The sequence below is a fragment of the Heterocephalus glaber genome, unplaced genomic scaffold (assembly GCF_053883595.1).
Source record: "Heterocephalus glaber isolate CG9 unplaced genomic scaffold, H.glaber_assembly_v1.0 deba00001442, whole genome shotgun sequence".
In the NCBI taxonomy this organism is placed as follows: domain Eukaryota; kingdom Metazoa; phylum Chordata; class Mammalia; order Rodentia; family Bathyergidae; genus Heterocephalus; species Heterocephalus glaber.
The window spans coordinates 48,254,217-48,267,546 of record NW_028258296.1 but is presented as its reverse complement, the minus strand read 5'-3'; the positions used below and the strand labels follow the sequence as shown (position 1 = coordinate 48,267,546).

General features: G+C 37.3%; 1 protein-coding gene across 2 annotated transcripts in view; it reads left to right on the top strand.

Moving 5' to 3' along the window:
* The window catches only part of Rsbn1 (round spermatid basic protein 1), a 54,137-nt gene that overhangs the window by 14,578 nt on the left and 26,229 nt on the right, over positions 1-13,330 (top strand). The window lies entirely within an intron of this gene.

Sequence of the window (13,330 nt, the reverse complement as noted above, 5' to 3'; positions counted from 1 at the left end):
GTTTAAGACTCTCAGCTGCTTATCTTATAGTGGTTTTAAGCCACTTAGATTTATTTGAATTTCTTCTAACTTGAGTATTTTTAGTGAGTCTTGCCATCCTTGCCTCGAGTGAGGGGAGTATCCAGTTTAGATTTATGAGCTTCAGAATTTCTCTAATTGAAGTTCTCTCTGCAGTAGAGAGAGCAGGAGCAGCCAATCTGGAGAGGTCGCAAGATGGGGCTGCCCAAGATGTTGGAACACGATGTGCAATAAAAGGCTTCGTCTTGGATTTTGGCCTTGTTACCACAATCAGGTACCGAAGTGCTGACTTTTATAGTAGATTTTCTTTTTTAAAAGGAGTTTTTCCCTTTGAAGCTTAGTGAATCCTATTTTTATAAATACTGCAGAAGAGACTAAAAACAGTTCTAATCTTGTCTGTAATCCCTACAAATCCCTAGCTAACAAGGAAAGATATCGCTGAGAGCCAAGATAACATGTTCCTAATCACTTTTTAAATTTAGAGAAATGCAGCAAATTTTCTCTTCTGATTGATAGACCAGCAAGCCTAGCAAAGGCATAAGCCAGCCATTTGGGGGGGAAATATCCTGGTTTTGTCAGGGTGACTTTTTAACTATTATATTGTCTATAGTGGATCAAGTTTATATTTCAACAGACAGTACTCAACCTAAATAGTTAATAAAGATTATTTCTAGAAATAATATTCCCTGCTGATTTTTGTCCTCCAAGTTTTAAAAATGGAGCTGAAATTTAAATGACTGTACCAACAACTTACCTTGAGATTTATTTTGAAATTTATAATCACTTAACATATGAAATTATTATTAAATTAGATGTTAAACACTTATAATTAAATTAGGTGTTAAGCACTTCAGCTATCTCATAAGAATATTGAGGTGGTTCAGAACCTAATTTTACTTACGAATTTTTAATCACTGGAGAGAAATATGGGGTAGATATAGGAGGCTGAATTAGCCCATGAGACTTGAATTTCTATTTTTTCCTATAAAATCTTCGGCATATGTTGGGATGGAAGCCAATGCAATAGTTTGGATTTGTTTAGCACTTCATGGTTCATAGAAATGCTTTCACATTTATATCTGAATATTTGAAACAACCAGGGAATAGGTAAACAATTTGATCTCTGTTGTCTGTTGAAAAACGCAAGGCTTGGATATGTTCATCCAAGGTCATATAGCAAGTAAGTAGAGTCAGGATGGAAACCTATACCATCTGAACAGTGTTCACACCACTATTCCATGCTCTCCTTGTTTTGGCCATTGTGGAAGAGATTAGTGTTTTTATTTGTCTAACACTGTGAACGATGAAATTAAAGTATCTCAGTTAAAACAAAGTGCAAAAGGCTTTATTTCTAATATTTTTAACAAATACCTCCAGATTGTTGACAATGCCTAGAGTATTTTGAAATTTTATGTTTTGTGAAGTATAAAATTGTTAATCTGTAAATAAAGTCAAATTTATTTCTTTAGAGACACAGTTACTAGAAGTTGTTTATAATAAAATAGTTATTCATGACTATATTTCAAAGTTTATTTAGCATTTTTTGAGAACCTAGTGTGGATTGGGCACTTGTTTCTTAAAAGGACCAATCGACAAGTTCACTTTAGTGGGGGACATGAGTAAACCAGCAATTTTAGTACATTTTAAATATTAGAGTAGATGTATGGATAGGGAAAGCCATATTTTGGAGAGATCAGTTTATGGCGTTACCTAATTCAGCTTTGAGGGGATTAGAAAAGGCATTTTAAGGTAGGTAATGCTTGAGTAGAACTTGAAAGCAGATTAATACTTAACTTGGTAAGGACATTTTTAGAGAATGGGAATAATAACATGCAATACACAAGAGGCAATTGAAAATGTGTACTTTTAGGGGGCTGCAAATAATAAGAGGGCATGGTGACTGTTAGGGGGTGGTTGAAGTTGAGATGAGGTGGTGTGGGGAGAGAGAATGATAATGACAATCAAGAGTGTGAGGGATGATGCCATATACCTGTAGTTTTGGCCGCTCACCTGTAATCCCAGCTACTTGTTTGCAGTGATCACAAAGTAATGTGGAGGATGACATTAAGGGAAAAAATGAGATTGAAACAAGAAGACTGATAAGATTACTATAGTAACCAGGTCAGAAATAATCCAAATCAGGCCAGGGATTTAGCTCAGCGGTTCTGCCGCCTGCCTCGCAAGCACAAGGACCGGAGTTCGATCTCCAGTACCAAAAAAAAAAAGAAAGAAAGAATCCGTATCTAATCTGGTATTGACAGTAGAGAGCAAATAATGAAATTTGAGAAATAGAAGATGGAGATTAACTGGAGTTGGTGAAAGAGAGTAGTTTTACTTGGTTTAGGCAATGAGAGGATAACCACCAATACAGAATAGGGTTGACAAAGCTGGTGTCTCTGGGGTGGGGAAGCAGTATTGTTGAGTTCAGTTTGATGTTTTGATTTGGAGATACCAAAGGGTTTATGTTTTAAAATGGCTTTTTGTTGAATATATTGGATCTAAGATTGTGAGACATGTCTAGACTGGAGATGCAAAATTAGATCAGTTAGCTCATAGGTGATCCAGGGATAACAGAACAGGAAAGAGATGAAGCTAAGGGTGGAATACTTTGATGTATTTGTATGTAGGTATCAGGAATTTGGGAAGAGACCAAAAAAGAAAGGTAGAAAGAAGACTAGGATACAAGTTTCTTGGATTTTAAGAATGATAAACAATAAAATTATTACATATCATATGAGGGGTCAAGTAAAGTTAGAATGGAAAAATGTTATGTTGGCCCAGGGATTTAGCTCAGTGGTTCTGGCGCCTGCCTCACGAGCGCAAGGTCCTGAGTTCGATCCCCGGCACACACACACACACACAAAAATGTTATGTTGATCAATTAGAATATTATTGGAAACATCATGACCAGTGTTTTGTAAAGTATGGGCATCTAATGTACATTATACCTTTTCTTTGGGACCTTGCTACTCACAGAGTGCTTGAATGAATTTGGCACCACCAGGATGGCTACTAGAAATGCATTCTCTTTAACTCAGATCTTGTGAATCAGAATCTGTATTTTGAAAGATCCCCAGATAATTCATGTACACATTAAGATTTTTAGAAGCACTACTTTACAATTCATCTCTAGCAAGAGGAAGTAAAATACAGGTTTGTTTCATAAAAGAAAAATGGTGTCTTCTCTTACTTTTGTATTCTTTAAAATTATTGTAATACATAGAACTAGGATCCACATATACCTTTTTTAAAAACCATTTTATAATTCTTAATTATTCTAACACCAAAGGAGGTAAATCCATGATATCAGATGAAACACCAAACTGGTCCTTGTTTGATTGCTTAGCTAACTTTGTTATTTTGAGTTTATAATCTAAAGGACTACATGAGTACTGACAAAATACTGACATTTTATATTTTTTTATAATTGTATAGGATTATTAAATCCTAAGAATAAAATTGTTTAGAATAGTCATTATTTAAAACTTAATTTTAAATAGTCATTAGCTAGATAACTTTTTGTGTGTATATGTACATATATCTATATATGGATATATATAATTTTATTTTTTGGAGATAGGATCACTTTCTTTCTTTCTTTTTGGTACCGGGGATTGAACTTGGGACCTTGTGCTTGTGAAACAGCCTCTGGAACCACTGAGCTAAATCTCCAGCACGCGTGCCCCCCACCCCCCTTTTTGAGACAGGGTCTCACTTTGTAGTTTAGGCTGGCCCTGAACTCATTATGTAGCTCAGGCTGGCCTCAAAGTAATCCTCCTGCCTCTACCTCCCAAGTGCTGGGATTACAGGCATGAGCCACCACACCCAGCTCTTTCTTTTTTTGAGATAGGGTCCCACTGTGTAGTTCAGGTGGTCTGGATCTCAATATATAGCCCAGGCTGGCCTCGAACTCCTGGCAGTTCTGCCTCAGCCTGGGGGCTAGGATAACTGCCTCAGTGCTGTGATTATAGGTATGCATCACCATACCCAGCTTGAGACAGGTCTTACTGTGTTCAGCGTTGGCCTTGAATTTGAGATCTTCTTGCTTCACCCACCCAGAGTGCTGAAATGATGAGAATGGGCCACCAAGTCCTGCTTTAAATGCTGGTTTTGACCAGAAAGTTTATGCAATCTTTTGGTTAGTTAATGGAGGAAAATTAATGTTTTTCTTTTTTAAAAAAATTAATTTTGTTGGCACGTGTACAGTATAATGACATTCATCATTGGAAATTTGCGCCTTGACATAATCTCTCTTGGTTCTTATTTTTTCCCCATCCCCCTGCCCTCCCTTCACCCCCTCCTCCCCTCCCTATTTACAGACTTTGTTTCCATTTTTTCATTTTCTCATATTAATTCCATTCCCTTCTTTCCTTTCCCCTACCCCCCACTTCCCCTTCCCCTTTGCCCTTTTTCTTCCTATTTCACATTATTATACCTTTCAGTCCTTATTGACACTTTCAGTTTCTCACACCAGAGAAACTATTCCGTATTTACATGTGTGTCCTATTTATTTCACTTAAGAGTATCACCTCAATGTGCATCCACTTAGCTATAAATGTCTCTAATTTCTCATTTTTTATGGCTGAGTAGTACTCTATTTTATTGAAAAACCACATTTTCTTTATCCAGTCTCCAGTTGATGGGCATTTGGGCTGCTTCCAAGTTTTAGCTATTACAAACTGTGCTGCTATGAACATGGGTGCACATATATCACTGTGGTATGATTCTTTTAATTCTTTGGGGAAGATCCCCAGCAGGGGAATAGCAGGGTCAAACGGGACTTCCAGTCCTAGTTCTTTGAGGTATCTCCATACTGATTTCCACAGTGGTTGCACCAGTCTACACTCCCACCAGCAGTGGAGCAGTGTTCCTCTTTCCCCACAGCCCCACCACCATTTGTTACTGGTTGATTTCATGATAGCAGCCATTCTTTCTGGGATGAGGTGGAATCTCAGTGTTCTTTTCATTTGCATCTCTTGAATGACCTGTGATGTTGAACATTTTCTCATGTATTTATTTGCTGTTTCTACTTCTTTGTGTGAGAAATGTCTTTTCATTTCAGATGCCCAGTTTTGGATTGGGTCTTTAAATTTGGGAGGTCTGATCTTTTTAAGTTCTTTATAGATCCTAGATAGTAGACTTTTGTCTGAGGCACAGGAGGTGAAAATTTTTTCCCACATTGTGGGTTGTCTCCTCACACTGTTGGTGCTTTCTCTTGCTGTGCAGAAGCTTTTTAATAAGAAGAGATCCCACTTGTTGATTGTTTGTGATAGTTCACAGGAAACCAAGGTTTTCTTCATAAAATCTTTTCCTACACCAATGTCTTCAAGAGTTCTACCTAACCTCTGTTCCAGCCGGTTCAGCGTTTCTGTTTTAATATTTAGATCTTTAATCCATTTAGATTTTAGTTTAGTGCATGGTGAGAGATATAGGTCTAGTTTTAATCTTTAGCAAGTTGAAACCCAGTTTTTCCAGCACCATTTATTAAAGAGGCTGTTTTTCCTCCAGTGAGGGTGTTTGGCTCCTTTATCGAAGATGAGATGGCTGAGTGTGTCTAGCGTTGTTTCTGCATCTTCTAATCTGTTCCACTGGCCCTCAGGTCTGTTTCTTTGTCAGTACCATGCTGTTTTTATCAAGGTAGCTTTGTAGTATAGTTTCAAGTTGGGGATTGTGATGCCCCCTGCCATGTCTGTTGCCTAGAATTGCTTTTGCTATTCTAGGTCTCTTCTTGTTCCAAATGAATTTTTGGATTGTTTTCTCAAGGCCCATGAAATAAGCTGCTGGAATTTCAATTGGGATTGCATTGAATCTATATAGCAGTTTTTGAAGTATGGTCATTTTCACTATATTGATTCTTCCTACCCAGGAGCAAGGGATGTCTTTCTATTTTCTGATACCGTCTTCAATCTTTCTTTTCAGAATGTTATAGTTTTCAGAGAAGAGGTTTTTTTTTTTTTGGTACTGGGGATCGAACCCCAGTCCTTGCGCCTGCAGGGCAGGCAGCAGAACCACTGAGCTAAATCCCTGGCCCTGAGAAGAGGTCTTTGATTTCTTTTGTTAGGTTGATTCCTAGGTATTTCATTTTTTTGGATGTAATTTTGAAAGGAATTACTTGCCCTATTTCTCTCTCAGTGAGTATGTTGTTTGTGTAAAGGAAAGCTATTGATTTTTGTGTGTTGACCTTGCATGCAGCTGCTTTACTGAATGTGGTTATTAAGTGGAGAAGTCTTTTGGTGGAGTTCTTGGGGTCTTCTATATAGAGTATCGTGTCATCTGGAAATAATGACAATTTGACTTCTTCACTTCCCGTCTTGTATTCCTTTTATTTCTTTCTGTTGTTTAATTGCTGTGGCTAATGTTTCCAAAACTATATTGAACAGGAGTGGTGATAGTGGACATCCTTGTCTTGTTCCTGATTTTAGTGTGAAGGATTTCAATTTTTGACCATTTAGTATGATAATTGGCTGTTGGATTTTCATAGATGGCTTTTATCAGATTGAGATAGAGACAGTCTATTCCAGTTTTCTGTAGGGTTTTTATCATAAATGTGTGCTGAATTTTGTCAAATGCTTTTTCTGCATCTATTGAGATGATCACATGGTTTTTGTCCTTGGCTCTGTTGATAAAGTATATTACGTTGATTGATTTGTGTATGTTGAACCATCCCTGCATCCCTCGGATGAATCCCACTTGGTCAGAGTGTATGATCTTTTTGATGATCTTCTGCATTCTATTTCCCAGTATCTTAGTAAGGATTTTTGCATCTATGTTCATTAGTGAGATTGGCCTATAGTTTTCTTTTTCGGTTGAGTGTTTCTCTTCTTTGGGGTCAAGGTGATGCTTGCTTCCAGGAATGAATTTGGGAGTATTGCTTCCCTTTCAATTTCATTGAAGAGTTTAAACAGTAGTGGCAGTAGTTCCTCTCTAAAGGTCTTGTACAATTCAGCAGTGAAGCCGTCAGGACCGGGCTTTTCTTAGTTGGTAAGTTTTTAATTACATTTTCAATTTTATTGATTGATATTGGGTTGTTTAAAATTTTTAGGTCTTCTTCGTTCAACTTTGGTAATTCATATGTATCTAGGAATCTGTCCATTTCTTCTGTGTTTTCCATCTTATTGGCGTATAGGTTCGCAAAGTAGATATTGATGATCCTCTGGATTTCTGCTGGGTCTTTTGTAATTTCATTTTTTTTTTTTTTGTACTGGGGATTGAACTTGGGACTTTGGGCCTGGGCGGCAGGCCACAGAACCACTGAGCTAAATCCCCCGCCCTCATCCTTTTCATTCCTAATTGCAGATTTGGGCATTTTCTGTCCTTTTTCTGATAAGGTTGCCTAAGGGTTTGTTTTGTTTATTCTGTCAAAGAACCAACTCTTGGATTCATTGATTTTTTTTGTGTCCATTCTCTTAGTCTCCATTGCATTGATTTCTGCTCTGATCTTTATATTTTCCTCCCTTGTATGAGCTTTGGGTTTGTCCTGCTCTTCTTTTTCTAGAAGCTTGAGGTTCAGCATCAGGTTGTTTAATTGGGCTCACTCTGTTTTCCTAATATGAGTATTCACTGCTATGAATTTCCCTCATAAGACTGTTTTTATTGTGTCCCATAGATTCCTAAATGTTGTATTGGCATTGTCATTTAATTGTAGGAACTGTCTGATTTCTTCTTTAATTTCCTCTGTGACCCATTGGTTATTCAGAAGTGTGTGGTTCAATTTCCATGTGTTTATGAAATTCTTGGGGTTTCTTTTGCTATTGATCTCCAATTTCATCACACTGTGGTCTGATAATATACAGGGGATAACTTCAGTTCCTTTGCACCTACTTAAACATGTTCTGTGAGCAAGTATGTGGTCTATTTTGGAGAACAGCCTGTGTGCAGCTGAAAAGAATGTATATTCTGATTTTGTGGGGAGGAACACTGTAAACATCTGTTAAGTTCATTTGTTCAAGAGTTTGATTGCGTTCTAGTATTTCATTGTTTATTTTTTGTCTAATTGATTTATTTATTTGCGACAGTGGGGTATTGAGGTCCCCCACTGCTATTGTATCAGTGCTTATTTGATTTTTCATTTCCGTTATTATTTGTTTTATATAGTTGGGCGCACTAGTGTTTGGTGCATATATGTTTATGATTGTCATCTCTTGCTCTTGGATAATCCCTTTACAAGGATGTAGTGTCCTTCTTTGTCTCTCTTAATCAGTGTTGGTTTGAAATCCACTTGATCTGCAAAAAGGATAACTACTCCTGCTTTTTTTCAGATTCCCATGGCATGGAGTATTGTTTTCCACCCTTTATCTTTCAGTCTGTGAGTTTCATTTTGAATTAAGTGTGTTTCCTATATGCAGCATAGTGTTGGATCATGCTTCTTGACCCATTCTGCCAGTCTGTTTCATTCGATTGGTGAATTAAAACCATTAACATTGATGGTTTTAACTGATACATATCAACTTATCATTGTCATGACTTTTTCTTTTTGTTGTGTTCTCCCCCTTTGTGGTTAATTTCTTGTTGTGCCTGATGGATTCATTCTGCTGGGCTTCCTGGGGTTGTGATCCTTGTTGTCTTTTCCTAGGATATTGTCTAAAATTTTTTAGAGTGCTGGTTTGATATTCATGAAGTTCCTAAGATGCACTTTGTCATGAAAGTATCTTATTTTTCCATCAATTTTGAAAGATAGTTTTGCAGGGTACAACAGTCAGGGTTGGAGGCTGTTTTCCTTTAGGGCTTGAAATATGTCACTCCAAGCTCTTCTTGCCTTGAGGGTTTGCATTGAGAAGTCTGCTGTGATTTTGATGGGCTTTCCTTTTTATGTGATTTGTTTCTTTTCTCTAACTGCTTGTAGAACTTTGTTCTTCTGTTGAGTTTCTGGAATCTTAACTATTATATGCCTATGTGTAGATTTTTTTGATCAAGGCTGGTTGGAGTCTTATATGCCTCCCTTATCTGTATGTCAAATTCTTTTCCCCTGCTTGGGAAGTTTTCTGCCATCACTTCTGTGAACAGTTTTTCTCATGTCACCTGTACTCTCTCCTGTTTCTTCATTGACTCCAATCAGTCTTATGTTATTCTTCTTTGCATCGTCTAGCAGCTGCTGGATTGATTTCTCGTGGGCCCTTACTATTTTAAAGCAATTTTTCTTTTCCTGGTCACTAATTGCAATCTTATCTTCTATATCTGAAATTCTGTCCTCACATTGGCTCATTCTGGTGTGTAAACTTTCAGTGGACTTTTTAATTTCCTGGAAATCTGTTTACATCTGTTTTGTGGATTCCATTTGTTTCCTATATTGGGATTCCATCATGTTCCTCAGCTCCTCTATTTTTTTTTTATCTATGTCCCCTCTAGATTTATTAATCATGTCTTGCACTTTGGGCACAATCTCTGCTGTTATCTGAGAAATTATTTCTGATTTCATTTTTTCCAGATCCTCTTTTGTTGCCAGTTCAGGGAGTCCAGGTGGTTGAGTATCAGATTGCTCCATTTCGTTTCCCTTTCGGGTTGCTTTTAGGTGATCTTGGAGTCTGGTTTTGAGACTTATTTAGTGTCTTCTCATTTCAGTGGGTCGGGGGGGTTGTGTGATGCTGGTGCCCACACGGCTCACCTCCTTGGCACTGGGGGTGGTGGTATGGTGGCCCGGAAAGGTCACCTCCTCTGTGCTGGCGGGAGCTTTGTTCCTTTGCGCTGGGGACTGCTCTGCTCCTGGGCCCTGGGGTTGGTGGTAGGGTAGGCCTGGAAGGTTCACCTCCCCTTCACTGGGGGCATCTCTTCTCCTTGGCTCCAGGGGGAGTGGTACGATGGCCCAGAAGGTTCACCTCCTCTGTGCTGGGGGCAGCTCTCGAAAATTAATGTCCCCCCCCCCCCAAAGAAAAAGTATCTATACACACACAAGCAGGTACTTTAGGAATAAATGTAATTCATGGTATTTTTGGCTAAGCTTTATATTTTGTGGTTACTGTATTGACTACTTGAAACATTTTTAGTGGTGTTAAAGTTTGAATTGTTATAGGTCTGCAATATATATGCTATGCTTGGATTCCCATAACTATAAAAATCTAATGGCCAGAGATAAATTGATTAAAATATCAAATCTTCTTCTAGTCATCTGATGGCCTAACAGAGTTTTAGAAAAGAATAGAGCAGTTTTTAAGTGCTTGTTTTATAGATAAAGAAGGTCACATTTTGTCTGGTACTGTGCCCAAGGTTAAACAATAGTAGATCTTCAAAGAGGGTTTTTTTCCCTCTGTCTCTGAAAGGTATAAAATTCTATTTTTGTTTTTTTGTTTTGGTACTGGGGATCAAACTCAGGACCTTGTACTTGCAAGGCAGGTGTGGTGCCACTGAGCTAAATCCCTGGCCCTATAAAATTCTATAAAATAGAATATAGCTAATTTTAATGTGCATATAATTCAACTGGAAATTTTGTTAAAATGTAGTTTTGATTTTGAAGGCCCAAGGTGAGGCTTGATAGTCTACATTTTCAACAGTCTTTTTTTTTTTGTTACTGGGGATTGAACTCGGGTCTTTGCACTTGCGCAGCAGGCGACGAAACCACTGAGCTAAATCCCCAGCCCCATTTTCAACAGTCTTTATGATAATACTGGTGTTGCAGACCCATGACCAGCAGGGCCAAAGGTCTTAATATCTGTGCATGAATTACAAATAAAAACAATAACACGGGGATTTAGCTCAGTGGTTTCACCGCCTGCTGTGCAAGCTCAAGGACCCAAGTTCGATCCCTGATACGAAAAAAATAAAAATCAAATAAAAACAATAACAAACACTAGAAATATAGTTAATTTAAATTAAAATTGTTTTAAATATCACTATCTGACACTACCTTATTGCAGTAAGTAATTGAAGGGTATATGTGAACGGAGTGTGTATATGTGCTAGAGGGGAGATTGTCAAATGTGCATATTTTAAGCTCTTTATTTTTTTCAAAAAATTTATGCATATATGTAATATTGAGGGTTTTCACTGAAAATCATAACTTTTTAACTTTAGGTAACAGTAGTTCTTATAAATGTTATTTTTATTACTCTATAAAATGGTAGTTGTCTGTAGGATTGGAGTATTCAACTTGAATGTGTACTGTTCTGGAGAAAAACACAAAATGTTATTTCTTCATTGTGTGTTGGGGCAAGGCCTTAAATGGCCTTGTTATATGGTTTCTACTCCTAGGTTAATATAATTAACATTTTATAATGAATTGATATTGCTAATAAAGAATGGAACTAGTAGAAATGATAGTACTACTAAAGTGTGGAACTAACAGTATATGTAGTTTGGGAAATAACTGAACTCTTTAACGCTGCCCATCAGTGCATTATATTAAAAGAGAAATATTTAAAGTAGGTGGCTTTCTAAAACAGCATAAATAATCAAGGTATATCACATACAGGTACAAATTCATTATGCTGAATGTGATCATTATGTATATCAAAATAGTACCAATAAACTTAATAGAAAAAGAAAAAAGGAAATAGCATAAATAAAAATGGTAGGTTCGTTTAAGTTTTTCCTTGTGTTCTACATTCAGCTTATAATAAACCCACTTTGACCCACCCATGTTGCTTTTTCACCGTGTTTTGAAGTATGAATGTCTTTCTACTCATAGGTCACAAGGTTAGGAAAATTGCTAGCTACCTTTTACCTTTCTGTTGTTGTAAACAGTCAGCTTAAATAGGCTTCTTCCTGAAACAAGAGTTCTATGGAATACCTCCTACCCCCACTTCACCCTAATACACAAGGTGTTCTGTACAGTGCATTTCTAGCTTGGTTTTTCCTGAGTTTTAACATGCTTATGTTTGGTCTTTTTAAAGGATGTATTCATTCATCATTTTATACAGCCATCATCTTTTATCCATTTCCAGAACTTTTTCCATGGTTCCAAATAAAACTCTATACCCATTTGCTTAGAATTTCCAGTGACACTTACCATCCCTTCAATCTTTCTTTCCTCCATTGGATATAAGGTGTATGTGTGTGTGTTGCCTGTGTGTGTTCTTTCTTTTTTCTCTTTTGAGACTGATCTCACTGTGTTGTGAAGGCTAGCCTGGAACTGTTGATCCTCCTGCCTCAGCTTGTTGAGCAGTTGGGGTTACTACAGGTATGCGCCACTGTGCCCAGCTTTAACAGTATCAGTTATATTAAATAAATTGCTGCTTTTTATTTGTCCTTCACATTTAAGAAAAGAATACACTCTTCCTTTCTCCCCAGAAGTAAATCTTAATCCTCAGTTTAGTTTGTTATTTTCACAAAGCTTTTCATATTTTACTACTATGTATGTGTTTTGAGAGTGCCCAGCTATATTGGGGTTCCTAGTACAAAAGCAGCTAATAACATCCTAAGGAGAAGTGAAAGGGAGCTGGACATCAGTATTTATAGGGTGTGTTTCACAGGATTCTTTTTGCTTTATAGAGTAATGCCTGCTGGTTTGATCCATCACTAGGGGGCTCCCTCACACAGGAAACTTATTTCTGTGACAGGCACCCTTGTGGCTCCTACCTGATTTGTGTCCTCTTTGCCTGCCTGACCATCATTCTGTGCTAAGTGCCTAACTTTGTGTTCTCCCTGGCGTCCTGGGAAACTAAGATGCAGTAGTGCCTGTCTCTAGATGGAAGACTCAAATTCAATACACCACCCTCAGGAAATAAATTCAGTTTCTCACTTACAGATCTTTGGCAGGGTGAACACAATGAGTTGGGGAGACATTCCTCTCTCCCTGGGTTATGTGAGGCAGGAATAAAGAGCCAGAGAGAAGAAATAAAAAGAGAATATGAATATGAGAATATTCACTACAGTAGGAACATAAAAGCCACACATACATCTGTATGTTTTAAAATTTTATAAATAGTATGTTGCATGTACACTCTGCAAGTTGTTTTGGTTCAGCATTGTTTTATGAGAATTATGTTGATGTAACTAGTTCATTTTAATGAGCATATTTATTATATTGTATGTTTATCAATTCATTTATTCTTGTTAACATTTAGGTTGTTGAAAGTCTTGTCATAGTATTGTGTTACAGTTTGCATTTGTTAAATGTTACATACATATCCTGGAGTTTCTGTTTGCCTTTTTTCTTTTTCCAGGATTCTGTATATTGCCTGGATTCGATGACTCAAATAAGACCTCACATGCATGAAAATTCTTTTTTCTTCTATAACATTTGATTGGTAGTTTAGATAGATACGAAATTCCAGGTTGGAGTACTTTTTTTCCCCCATGTTTAAAAAGGCATTGCTTCAATGTCTTTAACTTCTAGTGTAGCTATTGATAAATCCAGTGTTGTCATGATTCTGATCTCTTT